The sequence below is a fragment of the Mchenga conophoros genome, linkage group LG3 (assembly GCF_057382185.1).
Source record: "Mchenga conophoros isolate Kocher_MC1m ecotype Shallow Benthic linkage group LG3, M_conophoros_male_GT1.1, whole genome shotgun sequence".
In the NCBI taxonomy this organism is placed as follows: Eukaryota; Metazoa; Chordata; class Actinopteri; order Cichliformes; family Cichlidae; genus Mchenga; species Mchenga conophoros.
Window position 1 is genome coordinate 31,635,365 of NC_140528.1, and position 11,084 is coordinate 31,646,448.

The window sequence follows — 11,084 nt, forward strand, 5'->3', positions numbered from 1 at the left end:
AATCTCCACTGTCTTCTGGGCATTCAGCACCAGGTTGTTGTGGCTGCACCAGGACACCAGACGTTCAACCTCCCTCCTGTAGGCAGACTCATCCCCATCCGAGATGAGTCCAATAACGGTGGTGTCATCTGCGAACTTGATTAGCTTGACAGACTGGTGGGTGGAGGTGCAGCAGTTGGTGTACAGGGAGAAGAGCAGAGGAGAAAGAACACAGCCCTGAGGGGAGCCGGTGCTGATGGTCCGGGAGTCCGAGACATTCTTTCCCAGCCTCACATGCTGCTTCCTGTCCGTCAGGAAGTCAGTGATCCACCGGCAGATGGGATCAGGCACATTCATCTGGGAAAGCTTGCCTCAGAGATGGTCTGGAAGGATGGTGTTGAAGGCAGAGCTGAAGTCCACAAACAGGATCCTGGCGTAGGTTCCTGGGGAGTCCAGATGCTGCAGGATGAAGTGTAGGGCCATGTTGATGGCGTCGTCTACAGACCTGTTGGCTCTATATGCAAACTGCAGGGGGTCCAGGAGGGGGGCCGTGAGGGTCTTGAGATGGGAGAGAACCAGGCGCTCAAATGACTTCATGACCACAGATGTCAGAGCCACGGGTCTGTAGTCATTTAGTCCAGTGATCCTAGGTTTCTTGGGGACAGGGATTATGGTAGAGGACTTGAAGCAGGCAGGCACATGACATGCCTGCAGTGAGGAGTTGAAAATGCCAGAAAACACTGGGGCCAGCTCGTTTGCACAGTGTCTGAGGGTGGCAGGAGACACGCCGTCTGGGCCGGGAGCTTTCCGAGCATTCAGACTCTTAAACTGCTTCCTCACATCTGCTTCATGAATATGAAGAGTTGTGGTGGGAGGAGGTGGTGTGGAATCCTCTTTTGTGTGGGGTGAGGAGGGGGTGTTGTAGGTGAAGTGTTTGAAGGTGGTGATGGCTCTATGGAGGGGGGAGAGGTGGGGGAATGAGTGTCCAAAGTGCCTCTATTGTTGGGGCCGTTGGAGGTGTGAAGGCTGCCTGATGGCTCGTCAAAACGGCAGTATGAATGAACAGGTTTTTGACGGGGTGCCCACACAAACGCAAAGCAGGAGATGAAGCATCGCTGAATGTGTTTCCAAACCAACTTCCTTCCAAGCCAAACACTAGAAAATATGATGAAGCATATCTTCCCTTTGGCTTCACCTGCACAAGTGCCGAGGTAGGTCTCCCTGCAGAATTGGTTTTCCCTGCGTCAGGAGCACACGCTGGGCTCTCCAAATAACGGACAAACAGGATCCCACATTCTTGATTTTTAGTTCACAAACACTTGTTGTAATGACTAACTACTCCTGACATTTTGAAGATGTTTGCTCTTTATACAGTTAAGTTACAGTGGTATACAAATAATATCAGGCTGATCCTGCCATGATTTGTTCCTCCGGTTTAAATCACGGAATAAAAGTTCAGTTCAATTTTATTTATATAGCGCCAAATCACAACAAAAGTCGCCTCAAGGCGCTTTATATTGTACAGTAGATACAGAAGAAAAACCCAACAATCATATGACCCCCTATGAGCAAGCACTTTGGCGACAGTGGGAAGGAAAAACTCTTTAACAGACTTCTCCGGTTTCTTCTTAACACTTGTCCATTCTCTGTCTGAACAGCAAACGATCTGGGCCCTACTTCGCTGAGAACTGTTGCTTTTTTGTCCCAGAAATCTGGACCTGCAATCCTCACAACATCTCTTTCCTGAAGCGGTTCCAGACGCCTTGCAGTTTTGTCGTAGTTCCTTTTCTGTCTGTGCTTGAGTTTCATTCTTTTGTCGGTCAGCTTGTTGTCATGTGCATTGTCATTTTCCTTGGAAATGTGTGGAAGTGTGGTGCGGAGCTTGTGATGCATGAGTAGCTCAGCAGGTGATGCCCCACACTCCAGTGATGAAGCTCTGTAGCTTAGCAGAGCCAGGTAAGGGTCGGTCTTACTGTCTCTTGCTTTTTTTAACAATCTCTTTACTATTTGGACTCCTTTTTCTGCCTGTCCATTCGCTTGGGGATATAAGGGACTAGAGGTGATATGTTGAAATCCATATTGTTTTGCAAAGTCACTAAATTCCCTACAGTCATATTGTGGACCATTGTCGCTGATGACACACTGTGGAATTCCATGTCTGGCAAAAAAACCCTTCATGTGTGTGATGACTGACTGTGCTGATGTACTGGAAAGCTGTGCCACTTCTGGATAATTAGAATAGTAGTCAATCACCAAAACATAGTCCTTGCCATCCAGATGAAATAAATCCGTGCCTACCTTTTGCCATGGTGCAGTGGGTAGATCTGCTGCCAGCATTGGCTCTTTTGTTTGTTTGTAGTGATGTTTGAGACATGTTTCACATTTCTGTATCATCTCCTCAATATCCCTGTTGATGCCTGGCCAGTAAACTGCTTCTCTCGCTCTCCTTTTACATTTCTCCACTCCAAGATGTCCTTCATGGATATGCTGAAGCATGTCCTTCCGCATGGATTGAGGAATGACAATCTGGTTTTGTCTCAGCACCAGCCCATTAGCCATGCATGAATCAGCTCGCACAGAGTAGAACCCTGGACAGACTCCTTTTGACCACCCATTCTCTATGAGGTGGGATACTTTCTGCAGCACTGGATCTTTTGTCGTCTCCTGCACAATTTGCTGCAACATGACATCTGATGCTGGGAGTGAGGCAATTACCATGTTTACATGTGTTTCAGCCTCCTCGGCTGTAGTGCTGACTAACCTGTCACCACTTGGTGCTGGCGCTCGGGATAAAGCATCCGCGAGTACGATATATTTCCCAGGCGTGTAGATCAGCTCAAAATCATAGCGCTGCAACACCATCATCATGCGCTGAATTCTGGGTGACATGTCGTTGAGGTTCTTTTTTCTGATCGAGATGAGAGGTTTGTGATCAGTCTCTGCTGTAAAGGTCGGTAATCCATATACATAGCTGTGTAATTTTCCACACCCAAACACTAAGCCCAAAGTCTCTTTTTCAATTTGAGCATAGCGTTGTTCAGTTTCTGTCATAGATCTGGACGCATATGCTACAGGTTGCCACTTGTCTTTGTTCCTTTGGAGCAGAACTGCTCCCAAGCCATCTTTTGAGGCATCTGTTGAAATTTTTGTTGGCTTTGATGGATCAAAGAATGTCAAGACCGGCTCTGTAGTTACAGTTTCCTTCAATTTTTTCCATTCTTTCTCATGCCGGGCCGTCCACTCGAACACTGTGTTGTGCTGTAGCAGCTCCCTTAGGCATGCTGTCTTGGAGGTAAGATTAGAAATGAACTTACCCAGAAAGTTGATCATCCCCATTGCTCGCAAGACACCTTTTTTGTCAGTGGGTGCTGGCATATCCAATATGGCTTGTACCTTTGACTGATCAGGTTCCACGCCTTCACTTGTAACCTTATCTCCCAGGAAGGTCATCTCTGAAACACCAAAGAGGCACTTGTCTCTATTCAGTTTAAGTCCATTCTTGTTAACTCTCCACAAAAGTTTCTCCAGCCTTTCATCATGTTGTTGCCTTATATTTCCCCAGACTACGAGGTCATCTATGTAGACTCTGGTGCCTTCCAGCCCTTCGATCAGGGACTCCATTGCCCTGTGGAAGATCTCTGGTGCTGATTTAATTCCAAATGGGAGCCTCAAGAAACAGTAACGCCCAAATGGCGTGTTAAAGGTAGTGTACCTGCTGCTTTCTGGGTCTAGCCTCAGCTGCCAAAATCCATGTGATGCATCCAGTTTGCTAAAAAACTTAGCTCCTGCCATTTCACTCATTATTTCCTCTCTCTTAGGGATCTGATAATGCTCTCTTTTAATGTTTTCATTTAGATCTTTGGGATTAAGGCAGACTCTTAAGGCACCTGTATTCTTTTTCTTGACACAAGTGATAGAGTTCACCCAGTCTGTGGGCTCTTCCACTCGTTCAATGACACCCATTTGAGTCATTCTTTCAAGCTGTTTTTTCAAACTTGTCCGTAATGGAGCAGGCACTCTCCTTGGGGCATGCACCACAGGCACGGCATCATCCTTGAGCTGGATTTTGTAGGTGTAAGGCAATGTTCCATGTCCTTTGAAGACTGAAGGAAATTTACTGATAATGTCTGAACTTCCTTCATGCCCTTGGTGTTCCTGTCTTTTGCCTTGTTTGGCTTCTTTCATGGTGTCAGTATTAATCTGATAGATCCTCTTTACTAGTCCCAAATCCTCAGATGTTTTATCTCCTAAAAGTGACTCATGTCCATCAGGCACGATGGTGAACAAAATGTTATGCTGTTTGCCTTTTGCTGTCACTTTAAGTCTGCATCCTCCTTTTGTTTGTATTGGCTGGTTATTGTAGGCCCTCAGCGGCGTGACTTTCTCTGTAAATCTTCTAGGCTTCTCAGTCAGTGCCTTGAAATCCTTCTCGTTGATCAAGTTAGCTTTGGCCCCTGTGTCAATTTTAAATGTTACCAATGTCCCATTGACTAACAGTGGAGCAGTCCATTTATCATCTGTGACTGAACTAACACTTTGGCCAGTGTTATGTCTTGAAGACTGTGCATTGACATCTTCTTCATGTGACACCATCTTAATGAAAAATGTTTCACTTAGATCATCACTGTCATCTGTGTCTTCCTGCACAGTGTGTACTTTTTGTCCCTTGTTTTTGGAGAGACACATTTTTGCATAATGGTTTTGTCCTTTACATTTTGCACATTTTTTTTTTCCATATGCGGGACATTGTTTTGGTCTGTGTTTCTCTCCACATCTCTTGCAAGTGAACATTTCATTGTCACACGTTTTGTTTTTGTTGTCGTTGTTTTTGAATTTACTCCATGGCTTTCTTTTAATCGACACTGCGTTCACTGCCTCATTTTCTTGTTGCGCTGCTCCTTGAACAGGCTCTCTAAACGTCAGTACATGTTGTCGTGCTAGCTCACTGGCTTGACTTATCTTTATAGCACTTTCCAGCGTTAATTCTGTTTCTCTCAACAGTTTCTCTCGGAGCTTCTTCTCATTAGTTCCAAACACTATTTGATCTCGTATCATAGAGTCTCTGAGATCACCAAAATTGCAGGACTGAGCTTTGATCTTGAGGTCTGTGAGAAAAGTATCAAATGACTCACCCTGATGCTGTAAGCGTGAGCGAAAGACGTATCTTTCGTATGTTTCATTTTTCTTTGACAGACAGTGCTCGTCAAATTTCTTCATGACTTCATCAAAGTTATCTTTGTCCTCGGGCTGAGCAAACACAAAAGTGTTGAAGACCTCTATTGCTTCTGTGCTGGCGATGGTGAGCAGCATGGCTATTTTCCTTTCATCTGCCCGTCGATCCACTCCGACAGCTGCAATATACAGTTTGAACTGCTGTTTGAAAGTCCTCCAACTTGCATCCACGTTTCCAGTCAGTTTCAACGGACTTGGCGGTTTTATTGCATCCATCTTGTCGCGTTGCTTCTTATTCTTAACCCGTCTCCTGGTACCATGTAATGTTCTTATTCCTCTATGAATAAAACATCAAGAATTGTTCCTGGTGCTAGCTTCAGCTAGCTGTTTATTGTTCTTACTTCAACAATCACTTCTTCTTCTATACTGTATATCTTATTGATTACAGAGCGCCCCCTGAGGGTAGCTTCAACAATAGCAACTATCATTACAAATACGTCATTTTTCTTAACATAATTGGTGATATAGGTTACAAGCAAGTCTGGCACTGAAATTGTCGCGCTATGCTCCTTTGTTTATTGTGCATAAATAGTGAATTGTCCTGACACAATATTGCGTTTCGCTTCTGTTATTATGGTACATTGACAAAAACATATACTTTTATTCACAGGGTAAAACAGTTTTTTTGTATCTTCAATTGTCCAGTACGATTACAGCATACAATATTATTGTCACTGCTACATTTCTGTAATGCTACCAGAAATTATTTCCACTACTAATTAATTACCGTTGAGCTTAAAGGTCCTATTAATAAACGGTTAACGAATGTGTATTTATGACCACGATTTGTGAGACTGGTAAACTTATGATATGTACGATGGTCTTTACTTTCTACACGGTGCATTTCAAGGTCCTGCACCCATCCGTCGGTAAACTGTACCTGGGCTTGTTGCAGTGACCTGAAGTTACTAAACTTCATGAGTGTATGCACTCACTCCAAGAACCGTATAATTATAAATATGAGCGTGGAATAAGTTGGGCAGCACGCTAATGTCTTTTGTCCACTCTGTGTGCTCGTAAGGGTCTGACCCTTTCCTCGTATCTTTTCTTTGACTTTTCATCAAGTCTGTCTTTGTACGGACCGGCATTGTTCTCCTTCGTTTTGTACATACCTTTTTGGGGGGCAAAGAATAAGCAAGAATTTATTGGAACCGAAGAATGAACGTTTTGCAGTGCTGCAAATGCTTGCATTTGATGCGGTACTTGGATTGTTTTGCCACGAGTTCCCGGCATGCAATGCGCGAAAGTCACGTGGTCTGTCAATCTCTATATGTAAGCCTGTAAAACCTGAAGATAGTCAGATTTACAGTGTTGTGGAAGTTTTCCATTTAAATAAAGCCTGCAGACGAGCGGTGAGCGGTAGCAAACATTCTTTAATCAAAACACAAAGAACAGAAAAACCAAGCTTGTGGAGCCCCTGCATGATCGCATTGCAGACGGTCAGCAGAGTCTCTCTGAGCCTAGCATGGCTCTCAGTTAAATACCTTCTCCAGGAACAAAAGGTAGTACACAGCTGTTTCACACTCCCTTGCTACCTCCCAGAGTCCTCGAAGAGACAAAAGACTCTTCATGTGGAGCTGTCTGCTTCCCCCAACTTCCTTACTAGACCCCCACCATTTGTCTTACTGTATGAGTGTGAGACATGTTAAAATCCAGTGGCACCAAGGCATTATACGGTAAAATAATGGGATTAATATATAAATAAAAGAAATTCCTATTCAACAGTAACAGTATTTCGCCTCTATCTGCCATTCTGCAATTCATCTCATGTAAACAATAACGTGGCGCACAGCGTGACGTGAAGAAGGCACATACCTTTGATGTTGCGTGACGAACTCTGTATTCCTCGTCCACACGTAAACGCAAAAAAGAAGCTTTAAAAAATCTTTTCAGTTTTCGGTGATTCGATACGCCATTTACGTGTGGACGAAAGGTCCAAACGCATAGAAACAGCTGCGTTTTCAAAAATACCGTGTAGGTGTGGACATAGTGTAAAAGAGTTAGTAGTTTATTTTATTACTACCTGTAATTTATTGCAGATTACTTGTATTTGCTTAATTGTTTACTGAATGTTTGAGGTGTGAAATAAACCGCGATGGAGTTTGAAAACAAAATATGAGTGTGTATAGTTGGAGGATGTGTTTGTGCGCATGTGGGGGGCGCAAGATTTTTCTTGTTAAACAAAGGGGGGCCTAGCAAAAAAAGTTTGGGAACCACTGGTGTAGAGGATGAAGAGCAGGGGGGAGCACACAGCCCTGGGGGGAGACAGTGGAAGTGGAACTGAGACCGGAAAGAGAATGGTTCACCCGAACTTTCTGAGTCCTGTTCGTCAAATAGTCCAATATCCACAAGATTAGCTGATCATCCAGGTGAAATCAGGAGGAAAGATTAGTGGCCAGGATCTGAGGCTGCAGAGTGTTGAACGCTGATGAGAAATCAGAGGAGTCAGGGAGTTCCAGATGTTTGTGGATGGAGTCCAAGATGAAGATTTTTGCATCATCGACACCTCTGCGTGCACGATAAGCTAACTGGAGTGGGTCCATCAGGGGTCAGTTGCTCTTACGATGTGCTGTTTTATGATCTTCTCCATGGTCTTCATCACCAGAGAGCTGAGGGCCACAGGACGAAGATCATTCAGAGACTTTGGGTTGTTTCTTTTGGGGATGGGGGTGACTGTGGAGTGTTTCCACAGCTGGGGACGGTGTGACTGTCAACTGAGCGTTGAAATGGAGTCTGGAACACACTTCCTAGTTGCCCTGCACAGTGCCTCAGAACTCGACTGCTGATGTTGTCAGGGCCGGGTGAGCTCCTCTCCCTGGTCCTCCTGAGGGCTCTCACCACGTCCTCAGTCCTGAAGGTGAGTGCAGAGCTGCCAGCTTTGAGTGAGGACTCCTCAAGCTGGGCCATGTTGTCCGTCTCACATCTGGTGTAGAAAGTGTTGAGGTCGTCAGGGAGGGAGGAGCGGTTGCTGCCCTCCACCTGGATGGTTCTGGGGGTGGTGAACAGTATTCACAGAGGCCATGGTTTTGAGGCCCTGCCAGGCTGAGTGGCGATCACCTGTGGTGAATTTTTTTCAACTGTGTTTTTATACTCCAGTTTAGCAGTTTTTATGGCCCTCTTGCCCTCCCTGTTGATCTCCTTTTTGTCCAGTGCAGAGCTGGTAAAGAAAATCCTCTTTTTTTTATTAAGGATTTCCTTGAGTTCCTTGGTGATCCAGGATTTGTTGTTGGGGTAGATGGAGACTGTTTTTGAGGAGATAATGTTGTCAACACAGAAGGAGATGTATGATGTCACTGTTGACTTGTTCGTCGATGTCATCAGAGGGAGAAAGAAGGCTGTCCCAGTCAGTGGCTCTGAAACATCCTTGTAGGGTGAGGATACTTTCCTCTGTCCACTGCTAGATGTTGATGACCTTTTTAATCCTCTTGATGACTGGGGTGTAAGCAGGGGCCAGCAGGATGGTGTGGTGGTCTGCTGAGAGAGAGGAGGGAGGGGTAGGGCTTTAAGTGCATCTGGTACAGAGCCATAGCATTTATCCAGAGTCTTCCCCTGATGTGTGCTGCATGTAACATACTGTTGGTATCCTTTAAGCGACTTGTCACGGGAAGAGCGGTTGAATTTAGTGCAGAACAAGAGTCACATGATGCTGCTCTGAACACCAATCACACTCTGTACAGCTCATGTTGTGTTTGTTGTCCTCTCAGTCTGTCAGGTGGAGGTGGAGGAGGGGGCGGAGTCTGTCCAGCTGCCCTTCAACACCACAGAAAACCTTCCTGAAGATGCTGAAGTGGAGTGGAGAGACAGTTCAAACAATAAGGTCCACGTGTATCAGAACGGCTCTGACCGTCCAACAAAACAGAACAAGGATTACAGAGGCCGAACAAAGATGAATGAAGACCTGCTGAAAACTGGAGACCTCAGTCTGACCCTGAAACAGCCCACAGATGGAGACAGTGGGAGATACATCTGTGAAGTCTCAAAGAACGGACGGATACGATATAAAACAGTACAGCTCAAAGGTTTGTTTGATTATTTCTGTGTGTGTATATGTGTGCGCGTGTGTGTGTCTGACTGTCTTGTGTCTTCTCTACAGTTCAGGTCCAGGATCAAACAGGGGACATCAGGACTCCTCTGATGGCTGTTCAATCAGTTTGATCTGTGTGTTCTTTGATTATTGATCAGTGATGTCAGAGTGGAGTCAGTGTGATGTTGTTGTTGTGTGTTTGAGACTTTTAGTGTCCATGAAGGTCTCTGCTGCCGTAGATCCTCTGAACTGTGACAGAGGTCTCACTCTGGAGGAAACTCTCAGCACTTTCCAGCAGCTCCTCCATCATGGAGGACGTTCCCTCACTGTAACAGGTGGAGGAGAGAGGAGAGGAAGCACAGGTGGATCCTCTGAGGAAGAGGAGCGTTCCTAGAAACCACATGATCACATGACCAAAGGGGCGTGGCCTTCAGTGGTAGTAATAAAGGAACAGTCCACATGTTCCACTTTGAAGGCTCATCTCCAACAAAGCAGACCTGTGATCACTTTGACTCAGGATGATGGATCGTTTGGATTTGTCTTTGTTTCTTTCGATTGTCTTGTGTGTCTGTGTGTTTAAAAATGGGTAAAGTACTAAAACAGAGCTTTTCCCCGTTTTCTAATAGTAAATTGCCTTTACTTTTACTTGACTCCCGATCTAGAACTTTGTAGAATTGTGTAGGCGAGTGGAAGATGGGGCGTACTGGCTGTGCAGAAATTAAGGCCGAGGTGGGAAATAAATTGTTCAGTTTTTATATCTTCCTGGTTAGAAAAAAATAAGCCAACATGGAAGTGCCATGAACTTGCATTGTAACGTAAGGCCAACAGATATCGATAGCTGTGACTGCAAAACCTTCCAGTCTGTAGAAGCTTACACTACGTTTCAGGAGCAGGATTATCTGTCATATTTTCCCCTCGTTCATTGGCTAAGAAGTTTGCAGTCACACATCTCTATGCAATGAGTGAGCAGTTTCAGTCAGATCCACCTCTCTTCATCACAAATGTTGTTTTGCAAACAAAATAGAAATAGAGCAAACGTTAGTTTTAAGACTAAAGAATGAGTTTTCATAAACGAGCAACATATGTTTGGTGTATAAAAGAGTGCAACAGCATCACCTATACACTGTAGGCCTACCAGCAATATAGACACAATACACCAAATGTTTTTGAGTATTTCCCTGTAACCTTACCTTCTGTACATCTCATTTCCCGTTATTTGTTTTAAGTCTTTGCAGCTCAGAGGGGAGTGATTGCCATGATGTTATTGGGCAAAGCACAAATGTGAAAGGGAGCAAATATGAACTGTTTAATAAATGAAAATAATAAATGGTGCACAAAGCAAAAAGCAAAATGTTCATTAACTATCCTGTCAGAGCCCATCATCCTGTGTTAGATAGCTGCAGAGGAGCTGCTGGTTTTTATCATGATGAGTACTGACAGGGACATGGATGCCTGTGGGAAAAATAAAGGTGATGCTTTATACAATATGTGAATGATAGGTGGTGCAACCCCGGCCATTTGAGTAGTAAAGCATTGATAGCGTAACGCACATCACTGTTGTCAGTGTGTATCGACTATCATGATCACCACCACCGTGGGACTAACAGTGGGTATTATTATTAAATACGAAATGTTTTATTATTAATATGTAGTGTCTGGGACTTCCCATGTCCCCAGGAGTATCAGTAGTACTGAGAACAGTGGGTGTATTAGTGGGAGGTGCTCAGGTAACAAAAGGCTGTGCACCAGGTGTGGCGGACCTTTACCATGTCTGATGATACGCAGTAATTGTACTGTCACCTAGATGAGTCACTGCAGCTGAGTTGAACTGATACCTTGAGGGTCTGGA

The 11,084-nt window shown here is 44.7% G+C and overlaps 1 pseudogene across 1 annotated transcript in view; it reads left to right on the forward strand.

Annotated features, from left to right (window-relative positions):
• The window catches only part of LOC146578147 (uncharacterized), a 70,931-nt pseudogene that overhangs the window by 43,907 nt on the left and 15,940 nt on the right, over positions 1 to 11,084 (forward strand). Inside the window, exon 11 of the transcript XR_014891461.1 lies at positions 8,916 to 9,230. The product of XR_014891461.1 is annotated as an uncharacterized LOC146578147 (transcript). The remainder of the gene's footprint in view (positions 1 to 8,915; positions 9,231 to 11,084) is intronic.